Below are 19334 nucleotides of genomic sequence, written 5' to 3' on the forward strand. Positions count from 1 at the left end.
CATTGATGGAATAAATACAGATGATTGATAATTCTACTCTGACCTATTTTAAACAGCCTTGTTCCTTTTCTTTCTTTTTTTTTAATGTTTCCCTAGCTTCTTATTTGAGCCATTGTGATAATAGAGGCCATCTCCAAATAGAACCTATATTTGTAAAATAGCTGTAACAAGAAAATGGAGTGCTTCATCATCACCTAAAAGCAAAAGAGATATTGCTGATTACTTAGAAAGCCTCTGTCGAAACAAGGTCTAATTTTGTACAGAGCACTGAACTCTTTGTATTCATGCTAGCCTGAGGTGGCCTTACACCCAGAGCCTTAAATTACAGCAAGTTCATCTTTGCTAAAATATGTTTGATGGAGTTCAAGTCATCATGCCACATTTCAGTGCCTTAAGCCTTATGTCTTAAAGCACTATTTCTAAGTAGAAGTTATTTTCAAGGAGACAAAGATTAATCCAAAACAAGTCATGAAGCATTCCTGGGATAGTCTAACAAGGTGCATGTATTTCTCTTTTAGATAATATAACTGTAGCAGAATGCTGAGCTAATAATGTATTTTATTCTAGTCCCATTAATATTCAGTTAATAAAATCAGAAGTCTTGCAAATCAGACCAACTCATAGCCACAGAATATTTCAGGTCTCTCATAAGTGTCTCTGTTTCTTATTTTGGATAACACTAAAAAGCCTGAAGGATAAACAATTCACCATAGCTCTCATTAGTAGTGATATAAGTGAAAGCTGATAAAGGTAAAGTCTGTATTTCAAAAACTTATATTTTTAAAACAAAACAAAAAAAGAGACTCCATTTGTCTTTTATTTACTGAACAGTATCTAACTATGCTCTCTGTTATGTCACCAATTTCTTCCTGATATTATATTATTACCCTTACAAAACGAACATTTAAAAACCAGGCACTATCCTTAGCATAAAGATCATGTGAGTGCTGAGGATTCTTTTGAGTCATTATACCTGTGAAGATTCAATGCAGAAATCGTGTATGATTCTGTAAGTTCTCACATATCTTTCCTTCTTGTCAGATTACATGTAGAGGGACGATCTCACAATGTACATTGTGTTTCAAGAAGTTGATAGTATGATATCATATTCCACAGTGTCAGTTGGCATAGCAGGGGACTCTGAAATAAATGCCTGAGAACTGAAGTCAGAAGTATCCCAATTTAGAGGTAGCCAGCACCTGTTCTTTGAGCAATTTGTCACTGTAGAATCTGGTTTTATTCAGGCATGCAAGTGTGTATTCCATACCCACAATCAATAAAAGCATCTCATTTCTACTCACAGCCACATTTGAATCCTTTAAAATTAAATTTTCTACTAAGGGAGAAGGTTTATGGAAAACATGATTTCCAAGGGGCATTCTGGCCATGATAATATTTGTTTTTCATTTTTGTTTCTTTGAGGGCAATATCCTGTGGTGTTCAGGATTTATTCCTAACTCTGAGCTGAGGGTTCATTCCTGGTGGAACTCAAGGGAAAATATGTGGTGCCAGGAATCTAACCCATCAGCTGGGTGCAAGGTAGGAGCCCTGGCCATTGTACTGTTTCTCAGTCCTGATAAATAATTATCTCAAACAAATAAAAGTAAAAAGTGAAACCATTGTAATGGGAAAAAAACATCTTCACTCCTTTAGGTCATCCAAAATTGACCAAATTAGATATTTCAACTTTTCTTTTAGTCGCTTTTAGGAAAAATAATAAAATTTCTAAATTTCAGAAAGCAGTTTCAACAAATTAAATAAATTAACCACTTCTCTCTTCTCCAAACATACCTTACTCTAAATAGTTAGAAAAATCTAGCAAGGGTCACAAAGATAATCCATTAGGAGTTCTGCCTGAAATATCTTCACATCAAACTTTTTTTTTTATTGAATTACCATGTGATTCATAGATAGAAAGTTGCTCATGGTTAAGTCTAAGTCATATAACATCCCATCACCTGCCCCTTCACAAAACTTTTACTTTTCTTGAACTCCACATAAGAATGTCTGGATTCTAAATAAAGACTGAAAATCATAATAACTAAAATATTCAGATCAAGGTATTTTCATAAGATTAATCTCATAATTATAGAATCAGATAAATGGAATTAGACTGTACATTAAAACATGTTGCTTCTTTAAAACCCCCACTTCTTACAAAATATCTCTTTCTATTGAGATTCAGATATTTAACTGTGTAATTGTCATCATAATAATATTCTTACAATAAGATAAAGAAAATAAAAATCAGAAATTCGTGTATGTAAACTATAAAGAACATTCAGTATCTACTGTGGACAATGAGAATAAATTCATTCTAGTCCATAGAGAACACATTTTTGAATCTCAGATTTAGTCAAATACCTGTTAATGTGGCTTAAAATCTAGGCCAGAGAGCAGAAGAGATGTCACAGTGGGTAAAGTGCTTGCAATCCAAAGTGTATCCCCAGTATCCCTTATACCCTTCCCCAAGCATGCCAGGTAGGATCCTCACTGCAGAGCTAGAAATAAGCTAGGAATCCCACAATATGAGAAAAAAAAACTAGGCATGCTACCCAAAATTAAAACTCTACTGTGTAACAGAAACTTTTATTCCAGAGTTTATTTCTAATCTAAACGAATGCAAAAGACTTACCTTTCCCCTTTAGAGAAAAGTTATACTATGAGTTCACAAACTTCTTTAATAAAACACCAGATCTAAAATTATGAGTCTAAAATATTTATTTAGCTCTGTTGATAGAATCCAGTCTGTTGTTGCAGTTAAAGGTGGTCATGTAGAATACAAAATGGAATATGTAAGTTCTGATAAATGCTTATTAGGCAATAGAATTTGAATTTCTGACCACTTTCGCGAATCACATTATACCTTTCTTTTTATTGTACTAAACCATTACAAAACTAAGAATGATTTTTTAACTTACATGCCTTTCAAAAAGATGAGGCTGACTGAATTCACTATGCTCTATAATGTTCCAAACTTTGCTCTCTAAGTTAGGATTTTCCAAGAGCATGAACAACCAACACTTTGCAAGGAGCCCCTCTCTCTAAAAACATTGTGCCGTTCTCATTTTTAGTTCATTTTGATTCTTTATCAGAGAACAAAAATGTTTAATAATGAGACCTGGTTATGATTTTACAAAGAGATACCTACACAACACTGAAAATATTTCTTTAATATATATTCTTTATTTTCTGGTTGTTAATTTACTTTAAAAAAAAACTTAAGAATTTTGAAAAACAAAAGTTTTACCTCCTATGTGCCAAACACTAGATACTGAATATGAGAATAAAAAAGATTCTTTGCAGATGGTGTAACACGATGATAGATTCAAAAAAGAATCCTTTCTCCCTACTGGTGCTTCCTTGGTTGTACTGTCTCTCCAGATGCTTTAAAGAACAGTTACCATGGTTAAAATACACATATGTCACTACAGTGTAGAGTTTTATATTAGAAGAAATAAAATATAAATTGAAAAATGCACAGTGGCTGATCTAATTCATGTATTCACATGCATATAACTTGTATTTTCTCTTTAGGACCAGCACAAAAATAAAACACTTAAAAATAAACTCAGTCAGGATATCAAAAAATAATGTGACTTTATTTTTTTCACAAGTTTTGTTAGGAAGCATCAATTTTGAATCAGTTAATAATACTGCAATGATACTTAATTATTTTTAATACTAATGCTTTAGGTATATATTAATTTTCTATTTTACTTTAAAAAGATTACTCCAGCTCAATAATCTAGTTTTGTGTCTTCTTTTTTTTTTTTTTTTTTTTTGGTGTGGTTTTTGGGTCACACCCGGCAGTGCTCAGGGGTTATTCCTGGTTCCAGGCTCAGAAATTGCTCCTGGCAGGCACGGGGGACCATATGGGATGCTGGGATTCGAATCGATGACCTCCTGCATGAAAGGCAAATGTCTTACCTCCATGCTATCTCTCCGGTGTCTTCTTATATTTTAATTTATCTATTGTTTTGCTAATGTTTATATTTTTGTTGGTGAAGAGGGTGATTTAAAGTCACCATCAGTAAAACTTGAAGCTAGGATTTACTTGAAATATTTATTATAAATCTCACGTCATAAAATTTATGAGGTTATTTGCCCTTCACTTTATTTTGAGATCAATATACTCATTGAGTAATTTTGATTTATTTGAGAAGTTAGTCATTAAACATCATTATACTTTATAAAAGCATTTGGATAATATACTTGATATTTTCATTAATATACTGCCTTGTAGCATAAAAGTTGTGTAAATTTAGTTTGTTTGTTTTTTTTACAATCAAGTTTTCCTCCCTTTAAAAAAAAGGGCAGCTAGAGAGATAGCATGGTGGGTAGGGAGGTTACCTTGGATGCTGCCAGCCCAGGTTCATTCCCAGAACACCATATAGCCTCATGACCTTACCAGAAGTAACATCTGCATATCATTAAATTAAAAATGAAAAGAAAAAGAATGAATAAACAAATAAATTAATTATATGAGTATTAAATAAATAAAATTGAGTTAAAAGCCAATAAATAAATTACATAGATGTTTAAAATTTATTAAAGCACCTGTCTCTGCCCAAGAAACAAATTAAATAAAGATGAGAGATTAAGCAACTTTTTAGTCTCATATCTATTCTATAATAATTCCCCAAAATATACTTTAGGTGAGCCACAAGACTTTTGATACTCTGTGCCAATGTTTGTGGAAAGCAGATCTTGGAGATTTTTTACTTACCCTTTTACTAAGTGCATTGTGATTCTTGCCAAATTAGTGATGATATGGATACTTCCTGATCATGTCATTTGCATATTGTAAATCATAGCACAAGGTTTTCTTTGTGATTCTGACATTAGAAAATGCTTCTCTTCTCTTGTTTGATTTCTTTTTTTTTCTTTTCTTTTTTTCCTTTCCTTTTTATTTTTCTTAGCTTTTACTTGTTTTTTTTTATTTATTTTTTTTTTGTATGGGTGGTGGAGATAGCAGTGCTCAAGAATTACTCCTGGTTCTGTGTTTAGGGATCACTTCCTTTTTATTTTATTTTATTTTATTTTATTTTATTTTATTTTATTTTATTTTATTTTATTTTATTTTTATTTTTATTTTTATTTATTTATTTATTTATTTATTTATTTTTGGTTTTTGGGCCACACCCGCGGTGCTCAGGGGTTACTCCTGGCTGTCTGCTCAGAAATAGCTCCTGGCAGGCACGGGGGACCATATGGGACACCGGGATTCGAACTAACCACCTTTGGTCCTGGATCGGCTGCTTGCAAGGCAAACACCGCTGTGCTATCTCTCCGGGCCCTATTTTTTTTTATTGCTTTTTTAATAATTTTTATTGATATCAATGTGAATTACAAGTCTTTCACAGTTATAGTTAAGATACATAATGACAGCGAATTAGGGCAATTCCCACCACCAATGTTGACCTACCTCCACCCCTGTTCCCAGCATGCTAGTGTAACAGATACCTTTTATATACTTTGTTGTAGTTTGAGTCTCTTGATTCTATTGCCGTTGACTTTGGGTTGCATATTTAGGGTTGATCATTTTTTATTTTCAATAAATGTTCATGAGACTGCTTGCCCCTGGTACCACCCACTTTTTTTTTTTTTGCAGTGTTTAGGAATTGTATGAGATTCTGAGAATCTAATCTAAGACAGCAACATACAATTCAAACACCCTACTCACAATACTAAGGCTCCAGCCTTTGAAATGTTTCTTTTAAGATATAATATTTTTGTTCATAAACATGAAAATATTATTTCTTTCAGTTGAAGAGCATTTAGTAAACCTTTGTGCGGTATGGTATTTGTCTATGAAGAGTAAATGTGTTCTGCAAATGTTAAGTATTCAGAAAAGTAGCTGCTTTTAAATGCCTTACAAATTTGGTTTATTTTTAAAATTAAAAATATGTATTCACACAAGGATTATTCTGTTACCTTTTTATGCAATACTTATTATTCACGAAAGATACTCACAAATAACTCTCAGAATAGTCTTGGCACTCAACATTCAGTTGTATCCATTTATTGCTGAATAATGAGCTCTGGTAGAGGAAGAAATATATGCTTATAGAAACACAAAGTCACCAGAACCTTGCTACCCACAATTTAATCTTATTTTCATCATAAAACCTTTATTCTTGTCCACTTACTCACAGGTGTGGTTTATGACACTGAAACAGTGTACAAGAAAAATTAAACAGGAAAAGGAAGTTCAATAAAAACACATCAACCAAATCAAGAATGCATTTTAATGTTACAAATAACAAATTATAGCTCCTATTATCACATTTATTCATTTGACTACTATTTATTGACCACTTGTACATGTCAAGAACTGTGATAAATTGTGGTAATATTGTAATGAATGAGATCCAAGAGTTTTCCCTTTTAGTGGTGAATAGTAGCAAATGTATAGTTAAAATGTAAACTATATTAGAGAAAAATTTAGTATAGAGAAGAAAGTCGAAATTACTATAAAAATGTGGAGAAGAGTTATTGAATGTGGAAATTATAGGTAGCTGGGTCAGGAAAATCCACTGAGATACAATGAAAACAGAGTTTGAGAAGATGGTATCTCAAATCAGGCATTAGTAAATGAAATATAGAGAAGAGAATGGGCAATAGCTATATTAAAACTATTGAGCTTATATAGATTTCTGGCATATTGGAATGTAAGACAACTATAGGGTGGTTTTGAAGCTATTTGCCAACTTGGTAAATGGTGTTAAATTTGATAACTGGGGAGATAAGATGTACAGAACTGGAGGAGGGATTAAAAGTAGAGTTTTGAGCATGTTAGTGCTAAGATGCTTGAAAGACATCAACTAGAGATGACACAAAGGCAGTTAAATATGTGAGTCTGAAATCAAAAACAAAACAAAACAAAACAAAAAAACAGGATCTAGCCTGAAAATATGGATTTGAGCATAGTTTCAGATTAAATGTTAGAAAATAAATAGCCAAGAGAGTAAGTTAGGATTACCACAAGAATGTTGCATAAATATGAAAGTGAAGTAGTGCTATGTGAAAGAGAGCAAGACTCCAGTAAAGGGTATTTTGTGTGAAAATTTGGGGATAAAGAAGCAAAGGGAAAGTATATAGGAAGATAGCCTAGCCAGGAAGTGTGTGTGTTGGGGGGTGTGTGTCATGGAAACAAATGGAGTATTTCAAGAAAGAAATTGTGATAAACTGATCAAAGGTTGTGAATGACCAAATAAACAGTGTCTCAACCTTGGATTTTGCAATTTAGAAAAAAAAAAGCTACGATAATTGCATTCAAGAGAGCTGAGAGAGTAAATCAGGGCAAAGTAGTGATCGAAACATTTGAGGCATGTTGTTAGAAAGGGAGGAGGTAGCCTGAGAACTTGAGAGAAGAAAAGATTTGTTGGTGGGTTTGATGATCAATACAGGAGGACTAATGTACTTGCCATGTATGTGTGTGTTGTATGGAGTGAATGTGAACTCCTAATACAGCAAAGACCTCCACAACTGAATAATCTGAAGTGAAGATATTGAAAATGCTGCTTTGTGTATCATAGGAAGTAATTCACATCATCTCTTTGAAAGTTTTTTCATAGTTGTTTTTGTTTTTATTTCAGTTTTGTCCTTAAAATAAATGCTTACTATAATGAAAGCACTGTTATACTAAACAATGTTTGTTTGACACAAACACACTAAAAGGACTCAAATCCCCATTTTGGAAGACAGGATGAGTAATGAAAGAGACTTCCTAGTACAGTTCTTTAATAAAGCTAATTTCTTTCCAGATACCAATTTCTTCTATCCATACAAATCACACACACACACACACACACACACACACACACACACACACACACACACACACAAACTCTTCTATGAATAACTAGATAATTATTACCCAATAAGTGAGTGCCTTATTGTTTGGGACTGCTGACTTCTGTAACTTCGTAGCGAAAGTACTAATGAATATGTGTAAATGGAGTTCTCTGTTCTGTCCAAGCCATAGTGCCTGTGAATTATTTCAGTAATACCCTACGGGGTATTCCATACTGTAAAACTGCCTTAGCTCTATTCATTATTAAAAGTAGCTTTGCTTTCTCATGAGTGGAGGTAATGTGACTAAGCCATGTTTTGAGAAAACTTACTGTTTTGAACTCCAAAGTACATTTCTCCTTAATAGAACAAATGGTATTACCATTCATTCAGTCAAAGGAAGACTAAACTATCAAAGTTCACTAAAAGGGCCACTATTTATTTGTTTTTTTTTTGTTTTTGTTTTTTGTTTTTTGGGCCACACCCGGCGGTGCTCAGGGGTTACTCCTGGCTGTCTGCTCAGAAATAGCTCCTGGCAGGCACGGGGGACCATATGGGACACCGGGATTCGAACCAACCACCTTTGGTCCTGGATCGGCTGTTTGCAAGGCAAACGCCGCTGTGCTATCTCCCCGGGCCCAGGGCCACTATTTATTTAAATGAGCAAGAAAATGCAATTGCAAAATAGAAATTGTTAGATTTTAATATTTTATTTAGTTCTTGATTCTATAATATCATAATGTAGTCATACTAATATTCAGGCATCTTTAAGAACAATTCTTCACCACAGAAATATTTCTTTCTATAATATGGGGGAGGTTGACTATAATACATGTGTAATATATCAAAAAGAGGAATGAAATAGAAACAAATTACTATTACTAATAACCCTATATTCAGTCACCTAGAATTTTGCACTTTTGCTTTATACTTAGAAGTTACAATTTCGTGTACATTCACTTTGATTAATGTTTGTCTCTTTTGCTTGATGGTAAGCAGATGAGGGCAGAAATCATTTTTACTCTCTGGAAACTAATTTATCTTTGTGCCAAATATTATGCAGAAAGTGATTTCAAAACCTTTTTCAATAGATAATGAATAAAGAAAGAAGATGGAGGCAAAAATACGGGGAATGAAAGGAGGTAAAGCAGTAGAAGAGAAAATGAAGTAGTGAAGTAAAATAGCTAGTGCATGCACATTAACAGTTTGATATATGACATTTCAATAGATCCTCCTGCAAAAGTAAATCTTATTTTTGTTGTCATCAAAAATAAACTCAGAAACATGAAGTTAAGAAAATCTATTTAGCAAAGGATAATTAAAACACCTTACTACACACATCTCCTTTAGATTCATTCTTTCATTTCTATTACACAGGAACAAACATATAGGAATATGATAGAGAAAGACCAAGAAGGAAACAAAAAATATTAACACTGGTAAACAAATAAAAGTCTATTTTTTCCTCTACCACTTGGAAATTAAGACTGAATCAATTTATGGCAGGCATACCAGCATCTCCTCTCTCAAGCTTGATGCAATTATTGTCTGGTCTTCAAAACAAATAAAAACTTTGTTCTCCAAAGAGTTGAGCCCTAAGATATGCAAAGCTCTCACAAAGGTTAACCATGCAAAACCTAGAAACAAAATGGGGAAAGGAAATGAACAGATACCTCTCTGAAGAAGGCCAACTGGCACATGAAAAAATGCTCATCACTTTTTAGGGAAATCTAAATTTTTTAAATATATTTTTTATTTAAGTAACATGATCATATTTGGGTTACAGTCATAACCAGAACAGCTCCCTTCACCAGTGTAACATTACCCCCTCCCCCTTCCCATCCCCTGCCTGTATTTGAGACAGGCATTCTACTACAGTTATTTGTTTTTAAGTTCAGTAAGTTGTATTTTTTTTCCTTAAAGGATAAGAGTAAAAAATATAGTAAAGGTGTGATAGTGGTGATCACCATTGTTTGCATAGGTCCAGAAAAATGGGGAAATGGAGAAAAACTCCTTGACCTGATTACAAAAAGGCCTCACCCTAGAAGTTTATTGGCATAAGACAGACTTTGGGTTCCAGGCATACCAGTTCATCCAACTCCAGTCATTCCAAGGTCCCAGTGAAACTTTTTCACACTTTAGCTATTGTTGGTATCAGATTCTTATATTTAAAGACTCTGGATTCTGTGCATTTCTTTCATTGATGTCAGGCTGATTTTATAAGCAATACTGGTAGAAGAGTATCTCTGTATAGATTTTATGTTTGTACCAAGTTATGGGGAATGTTGGATTTTATTGGTCGGTCCCCAGATGCACCAACAATATCTTGTGGCATTGCTTCTCTTTTGCATAGGCACATTAAAATGGGAAAATAATACATATGCAAACAAGATAGAGATGGGAACACAAATTTGGTAATGTAATTGGGCCTTGTACCCTGAACATTGGCATAATGATTTGGCTCAGGCCTCAAAAGAATGGGCATCACCCACACACACCTGAACAATGGACACCATTTATGGAAACAACCACAATTGTCTTTAACATTACCAAGATCCAAGCCTCTACCAGGGAAGACCTTACCACTGCTTTGGCATTGACTTACTCCAAAGAGTGCTCCCAACACCCAGATGACTCAGCAACAGTCTGCATGCAGGGCAGATCGCTCTGCATTTAAAGGGAAATCTAAATTAAGACAATGAGATATCATCTTACACAATGAGGATGGCACAAATCAAAAATATTGGGAAAAATTTGTGTCGGCAGGAATGTGGTGAAAAAGGAACTCTCATGTAGTGTTGGTGGGAATGATGTCTGGTTTAACCTCTATGGGAAACAGTATAGATGTTGCTCAGAAAACTCACATTCAAACTACCACATAACCCAGAAATTCCACTTTAGGGTATCTATCTCCAGGACAGAAAATCGCTCATGTAAAAGAATGTATGCACATTGCTATTTTTCGCAGCACCCAGTACAATAGCTAAGATTTGGAATCAAGCTTAATGTCTAATACCAGATAAATGAATTATAAATATGTGGTAATAGCTGTATGGAAGGATTCAATCATGTAATTTACTGTAACATGGATAGAACTGGAAGATATTATATTAAGTGAAGAAAACAAGAAGAAGGATAAATGCAGGTTAGCATCACTTACATGTGATACTTAGATTAACTGCATGAATGAATGTAGTGATTTAAATATGAGTTGTTGGGAACACTCTTGGTCCCAGAGTATAGTGAAAGAAGGAAAGAAATTAAGTTGAAGAGGAGAAAGACAGATGCACAATAAAGTGGAACAGGGGTCAAAGGGGTCAGGAGCATTGGTATTAAGAAAGGGAAGGACAGACTAAATATCCGGTTGCATTAATTATTAATAATAAAGTCCTAGTGGAGCATGGATGTATGGTGAGGCCTTTCTCGGGTAGCCCGAAGCCTGCAGCCCCTTCAGCCTGCGGGTCTGTGGGTTCAGGATACCCGAGAGGAAATGATCCACAGGCAGTCAGATGAAGATTCAGGTGAAATCTAGCTTTATTACAAAGCCCTAACCACCATGTTTGGCTTCTAAGCTTTATCAGCAGCCTCCAGAGCAGCTGCCCTGCATTCCTCCAGTGTCTGCCTCTCACCTTGCTGCGTTTGCTTCTCCCTTGCTGCATCTGCCTTTCACCCCTTCTCCCAGACCACTCTTATTTACCAACCACAAACCCCTCCCAGTTCTGGCAGGGTCTCATTATCCAGGTAAGGTAGGCAGAAACCTGGGGGAGGAGTAACATATCCAAGCCACTGGATCAACAACTCTGAAAGCATGAGACCCAAACTTTTAACAACCAAACTCATGAATGGGTCTTTGATGATGACAAACTATGGTGGGTTAAGGGGATGGGCTGGATCCTGAAAGCTTTAGAGGAGGGAGGTCGACACTTGTTTAAGTATTGATGCTGAAACACTGTATGGCTAAAAATCAACTATGAATAACTTTGTAAATCACAATACTTATATTTGCAGTTATATGAAGTAGTAAAAAAGTTAGAGATATTATGTAAGTAATTATGACTCCAGCATCACTCTTTCCATTGGAAAATATTGATAAAGACTCAAGTTAAAAAGAGCCTATCCCTTCCTATGTTAGCCATGTTGTAAATTAAAAAAAAATCTTAGTTTAGCTGTCTTCTTTTTTATTCATTTATTTTGTATCACCGTGAGATATAGTTACAAAGTTGTTCATGATTGAATTTGTTATATAAACTCAATATCCAGTGCAAATTTCCTACCACTAATGTCCCCAGTTTGCTTCCACATTACCCTGGATTCATTGCCACTGCATATCTGTCTCTAGTTGACATTTTTCTTCTCTCTTTGTCTTTGTCTCTATGTGTATGCGTCTCTATCTCCTGTCATTTATTCTTTCTTTTTGTCTATTTCACAGGTTTGAAATTTGGTTACTAAAGGGGTATCATGCACATCACTTTTCTTCCCTTACCACCAGAGTAATCATTTCCAAGTATTATTGTTATAGCAAACCAGTCATCCTGGATCTCATCTCTGTTTTCTTTGGGTAATATTACTATATTACTTATATGTATCCTAAGTATATGTATCCTAGTGTGATAATTCTATGTGTAAACACTGGGTAATTCTATGTGTAAACACTAAGTAATATTACTATATTACTTATATGTATCCTAAGTATATGTATCCTAATGTGATAATTCTATGTGTAAACACTGACTTTTTTTTTTTTTTTGGTTTCTGGGCCACACCTGATGATGCTCATGGGTTACTCCTAGCTATGCACTCAGAAATTGCTCCTTGCTTTGGGGACCATATGGATGGCAGGGGATTGAACCACAGTTCATCCTAAGTCAGCTGGATCGCCCTACTGCTGTGCCACGGCTCTGACCCCATATACTCGAACTTATTTTTCTTAGCTAAATACTCACTATATCCATCCACGTATAAACAAATTCCATGATATCATATTTCTAACAGCTGCATAATATTCCAAGATGTAAATGTATGACTGTTTATCCACTCATCTGTTTGTGGGGTAATTTTCAGATGCTAGCTATTGTGAATAGTGTTGCAATGAACATAGAATTGCAGAAGACTTTTCTGCATTGTGTTTTGGGTATTTATGTCAGCATTGGTTGTTCTTGTTCTTCTTGATATGTGCCAATACCTGTGGTGTGAGATGGTATCACATTTTTAATAATGTGATAATAGTTTGATAATGATGTGGAACATTTTTTTCATGTGCCTATGTCTTATTTGAGAAAATGTCTGTTCCTTCCCTCTTCATTTTTTTGAAGAAGTTAGATGTTTTTTCTTCCTAGACTCTACTAGTGCCTTATATATCATAGATATAAACCCTATATCAGATGGTTGTTGGTGAGTAGTTTCTCCCATTCCATGGATGACCATAGTATTCTAGTCCTAAATTCATTTGAGGTGGAAACGTCCTAATTTAATGTAGTTCCATTTGTTTATCATTACTTCTACTTGTTTGGTCAATGGTGTTTCATTTTTAAAGATGTTTTTAATTTCAATGTCATGTAAGTTCTGTCTATATTTTTTTTCTATATAGCTATGATTTCAGTTTGATAAAAGTCTTCAAGTAATTTTGATTTGGTCTTTTTTCATGGTGTCAGGAAGAGTTCTGAGTTCAGTTTCTTGCATGAATTTAGTTGCCCTCTTTCCAATGAAATTATACTTTTCCTACAACAATGTTGTACTGCCTTAGATCATAAAAATGACTAATAAGGAGCTGGAGAGATATCATGGAGGTAAGGGGTTTGCCTTGCATACAGAAGGACAGTGGTTCGAATCCCAGCATTCCAAATGGTCCCCCAAGCCTGCTGGGGGCAAATTCTGAGCATAGAAACAGGAGTAGCACCTGAGCACTGCTGAGTGTGATCCAAAAACCAAAAAAAAAAAAAAAAAAGACTAATAAAAGACTATAAAACCTTAAAATTATTCAAAACAATCAGTATAATTGTATTAAATTAAGATCACTGCCCACCTCAATACATAGGTGTTCTGTGATAAACATCTTGCTTGTGCTTGGTTAGTTGATGTCTATAAAGTTAATCCTCAGTATTGAATTTACTCAGAAGTCATTCTAGTATGACACATGATATTGGTATTATTTCCATTATAATCCAGTTTTATTGGCATTGTAAATCACAGCAACTCCACAACAAAAGATACAAAAGAAGCATTCACTAAGTCAATAAAACGTTTCTGTAAAATAACCTTTTAATTTTAAACTTATCTACCACTGTTCTTCTATCCACCCTTAGGAGCAGTTATACCAGCCTGCCCATGTTGCATTGTGTTTCTCTACTTGTGCTCAAGATTTCCCTTGAGGCTGCAATACCATGTACTTTACTTGTCATAGTTCTCAAAACTTATGTTACATTCCTACTGTAATATAGAAACTTTACATAACACAGCTCTCAAAAAATCTATGTTACCTTCTGGGTCTAGTACAAAACTCACCTCATTCCACTCAATTTCATTTGATCTCACATTTTGGCACTAATTATAAACAGAATTGATAACTGGATTCTTGTTTCCCAGTAAAGTTTCAAACTTTTCACCTTAATTATAATATCATAAACCTATATTAATTGCAATAGTCAGTAACAGAAAGCATCCAGCGTTTAATATTTTGTATTTCCTCTGTTGTAAATATGAGATTTACCACCTTATATTAGACATATTTTATGAGAGTCTACTAATGAAATGTAAAATATATGTTGGCCAACCACCACTCTATCTCCTGCTTTTTACAAGAACAAAATTTCAGTAAGATTTAAATTAGTGTGTTTCTAATAATTCTTTGTTTTTTATTCTTTCAAGTGAAAAATAGTCAGCAATATACAAATTATAATAATATACAAATATAATATACAATTATACATATATTATAAAATATATAATGTATAAATTATACATATATTATAAAATATACAAATTATAATAATGATTATGGTTGTAGTTGTAGAAAGGAGAATTTCACTTTCTTCTGCTTATGAAATATCTGACACTTTTAATACTCTGCTTATAAACTCCTTGATTCATTAACTTTTGTAGAGTTTAAGGTGATATATGACTAATCGGAATATACATAAAATATTTCAAATTTGAAGGACTCTGAGTAGTTTATGGGTCAAAGTTGATTGACCACACTGACATGAGTTTATTTCAAAAAAGTTGTGTAAGTAAAATGACAAAATAAATCAGAGTCAACTAACCCTCATACAAGGGTCAGAACTAACTTGAGCTCCAAATCACATTACTCATTTTATTTAACAGTTTCAATGAAAACCATTTTATGGTAGCATCAAATAAGGCAAACAGCCAGAAATGTCATTATCCCAAAAACATTTCTATTGTATAAAACTACCTGACACAAAACGTAATTTACTTTAAGAAAAACTGCTTTTATTTATCCTGGATAACTGAGTATAATGGTATTTTTTGATAGGTTGTTATTTTGTTGTTTACACTAAATAAAGTAAGTAAATAAAAGAAAGTCACTTCATTATGGACATTTTTAACAATACAATTTCAAGTTGAAAGTTACATTAAAAGTTGGTTAAGCTTGTCTGACCAAGATAATTTTTGTTTGATTTACTTGTTTAGTGGGTCTTACCTCTCTGTACTCCGGGTTTAAATCTTGACTTATATGCAGGGATCACTCTGATTACTCCTGGAAGTTCTCAGGACGAAGGTGGTGCTTATAATCTAACCTTAAAAATTATACTGTCTTCCCTAAATCAACTTTAATTCATCTATTCCGATAGTTACATTGGAGTGGTCAGCATAGTCTCTCACTTGATTTGTATCCCTGTGATGAAAGCATATTATAAGCTATTTGAGGATTATTATTAAAACCAACTGTGTGGACTGGGCAGATAACTCCAATAGGTGGAGAAGAGGCTTGACTGGTACAGAACTACATGGCCTCCAGCATCTCCAGGGATAACACTGTTGATCCCTATCAATATTGAGGAAGTCCTCTGAATTTTTTAGAAATGAATTACAGAATAATATAGACTGAATCTAAAACCTAAGTAGTCTTTTTTTTGGCCAATATATAAAAGAATTAGAGATTATCATGTCAATGTAATTGCCCAAATTTATGCAAATCCTAGAGTTATATGCATCTGCAGATTATGACATACTCTTTTTAATTTTGAAAATATTCTATTTTATAAAGCTTGTGAGCTGCTGAATCAGTGAAAGTACTACCATTTTTCACATAAGAATATGGTGTATTAAAGGGATCAATCTTCTCCAAGCACTGATGAATGAGTGAGTTTGCATTCTAATTACTGATATGGTTTATGTATTTTCTCCTTTAAAATGAGATTACTATGAGGCAAAGTAATCAGAAGATAACTTCCTATACTGCAGCCAATAATTTTTGCATTTCTTAACTAAGCATCTTTCTGGTGTTGATTTTTAGAACACCAATCTCCAAAAAAAAAGTTAATCTTTTTCCTGCCAGGATGGGTAAAATTATTCCCTTCAGATTTATCTGGGTGAAGAGGAATTTTCTATTATAATTATTTGTTTAAGAAGCTGAAATAAAGCTTGAGGATATTTAAAAAGAACACCAAGATACCTTATAATAAGGAGTCCCTAGTCTAGTATGCTAAACAGGTTTTAGTAGCTCATGCAGCATATAAATTTTTGCTGTATACCGTAATATGTAAGTCATGCATACAATGATATACAGATTATCCTTTAGAGAGGTTTCATAAAAACGTGAGAGCATGTAAAATGCAAAAGCATAAGAAATCAGTAGATTATCCCAGTGGACCAACTGCAGGAGAATGAAAAGTAGAAGCTGAGAAGCTAATGACAGGACAATGGTAATAACAACAATCAACAAAGCTGTGAAGTATAGTAACAATGCAAGTAGCCTGCCACTAAACAATAAAATTTAGTCAACAGGGACTGAGATTGAGGAAATACTTTAACATCTTGCATCTACTGCTCTAAAATAAAATTATTAGACATCTTATAGAATAGTAAAGAAAATTTGTTTATTGTTTACCCAAATGTGGTGGTGGATTTTTAAATAGTGCTTTATGCCCTAAGAAATTCAAAAAATAATCATTTAAATTATACATAACTCTTGTATTTTTGGAGAAGGAAAATGCCTAGTGATGCTCAGGACTCACTTCTTTCTTTATACTCAGAGATCATACCAGGTAGTGCTAGAAGAACAATATGCATATACATTGTTAGGGATCCACCTGGGTTAGCCACATCGAAAGTAAGTGCCTTAATTCTGTTCTGTTTCTACTACAACTTCATCCTAATATTTTGTATATGTCTATACAATTGACTTAATTTATAAAAAGTTTATTATAGTTTAGGTAATATTGTTAGAATAGTGTTTAAGTTTACAATATTTATGTACAATTGACTATTAAAATATGTTTGGCACTGGATCAGAACTGGGTTAGAAAGATAGAACAGTGGATAGACACTTAACTTGCACATTAGTCAATGAGAGTTTGATTCCTGGCAACACCACATATGGTGGTGAGCAAATAGCAGTAGTAAAACATTACAATTAGTAATAATGAAAAATACAACAGTAATATTAATTTGGCCAAAGAGATGATAGAATAAATTAGGTACTGTCTTATATGCAACCACACCAGAACTACATATGTTAATACCAAATGCCTCTAGAAATAAGCTCTGAGTACAGATGGTGTAGTTCTGAAAACAAATGAATAAACAAATAAAAAATACACACATTTTACACTCCTTTGTTTATACAGACTGCATCTAGTACAGCTTATGTAAGAGTGTGCTGGTGGAAACTGGACTATTAGTCCGATGGTACAGTTCTACTTATAAGTGAGGAGATTCTTGACAGTTTATCACTCTGTGGACTCCTAAATAAATATGATTGTGGTATAATGATTATAAATTTCCCTTTTAGAATTTTAGAAAATTGCTATAGAAATTAAGTGAGAAAAAAATAAAAAGACATTCAGCAGTAGTGCCTGGCACATATTATGTCCCATTAAATGTCAGCTGTTCATCATTACCTTGAATTATGAGTTGTACACCACTAAATCAACTTGAAATAATAAAGTAATTCATGTGTAAATAATTTACACAAATAATGAATGAGTACCTACTAGTTATATAGACAGTAGATTATTAACAGACAAATTTTAGAGGATATCTCAATATTAGATCTAGTAGGTAAGGTAGGGTTCTAATCACATGCCTTTGAAAGAGGAATCTAGTATCAAAATCTAGCATATAGTTCTTCCTTCCCATCAGGAAAAGAGTTGGGTTATTTAGGTTACAAGAAGCATAAAAAAAAAACCTATGATTCTTTTGCAGTTCTTTCTATACACAGGTATTTCTTTTATGTAAAAAATTTTTCAAAATCCATATAAGAATTTGAGCTAGGATGATAAAGGAATTAAAAAATAAGATGAAATAAAGGAGCAATCTAGCCAAATTCTGGCCCCTTTTGAGTGGTAATAGAAATTGTTTCTTTAATTTAAAAACTTTTATCAAGTTCCTAATTTGTACAGATCACTATGATTGATCCTAAAGATATACAGACAAATCATGCAAAATTCAATTTGAAAGAAACTTACAATAACTGAAGGTCATTTATAAGTTTATTAATAATGGTAACAGAGTTAAAATATTAAATGAAAGCAAAACCTTGGTGTTCTATGAGAAGATAGAAGGATTAATGAAGAAGACAAGCCCCAATAAAATCAGAAATACTAGTGCTCGCTTCGGCAGCACATACACTAAAATTGGAACAATACAGAGATTTGCATGGCCCCTTGCACAAGGCTGACATGCAAAATCAAATAAGTTAATATTGATTGAGTGATTTTTCTAAAGCTAAAAGAAATAAAGAAAATAAGAATGCCTATCTTATATACAGGCAGGGGGTTCGGGAGGAGGGAGATGGGGGCATTAATGGTGGGAAAGTTGCACTGGTGAAGGGGGGTGTTCAAAAAAATAAAGTGAATTGGTTAAGAACAGTGTGAGATTTGTAACTTTTGTTTTTACCTTTTTTTTTTTTTTTGCTTTTTGGGTCACACCCAGCAGCGCTCAGGGTTCTTCCTGGCTCCTGGCAGGCTCGAGGGACCATATGGAATGCCAAAATTTGAACCACCATCCTACTGCATGCAAGGCAAACGCACTACCTTTATGCTATCTCTCTGGCCCCTTTGTTACCTTTTTTTAATTGTCACAGAAATACAACTTGAATTTAAGCATATATAATGCTTGAAGAGAAGCCATCAGAAAATAAAAAGTTTTGTAAAGTGAGAAAGAAATAAAGAAACTCAAAAAAGAACCCCAATAAAACTATTTCAGAGCTGGTTGAGGAAACAAAGTGAATGAGAATAATAGGTGGTAATTAAACTGGGAAAATCCCAGCAAAGTCCCTGATGAAAATTGAGAATTATAACAGAGTTCAGAGATCACATTAAAAACATATATGTGGAAAACTGATCCATACAAAG

General features: G+C 33.6%; 1 protein-coding gene and 1 non-coding gene across 2 annotated transcripts in view; both read left to right on the top strand.

Moving 5' to 3' along the window:
• The window catches only part of KCND2 (potassium voltage-gated channel subfamily D member 2), a 565220-nt gene that overhangs the window by 484486 nt on the left and 61400 nt on the right, over nt 1-19334 (top strand). The gene's annotated exons all lie outside the window — the stretch shown is intronic.
• On the top strand, nt 18585-18689 carry LOC126029434 (U6 spliceosomal RNA). The gene has a single exon (XR_007503007.1). It is a non-coding gene; the product is annotated as a U6 spliceosomal RNA (small nuclear RNA).

Source organism: Suncus etruscus, chromosome 1 (assembly GCF_024139225.1).
Source record: "Suncus etruscus isolate mSunEtr1 chromosome 1, mSunEtr1.pri.cur, whole genome shotgun sequence".
Taxonomy (NCBI): Eukaryota; Metazoa; Chordata; class Mammalia; order Eulipotyphla; family Soricidae; genus Suncus; species Suncus etruscus.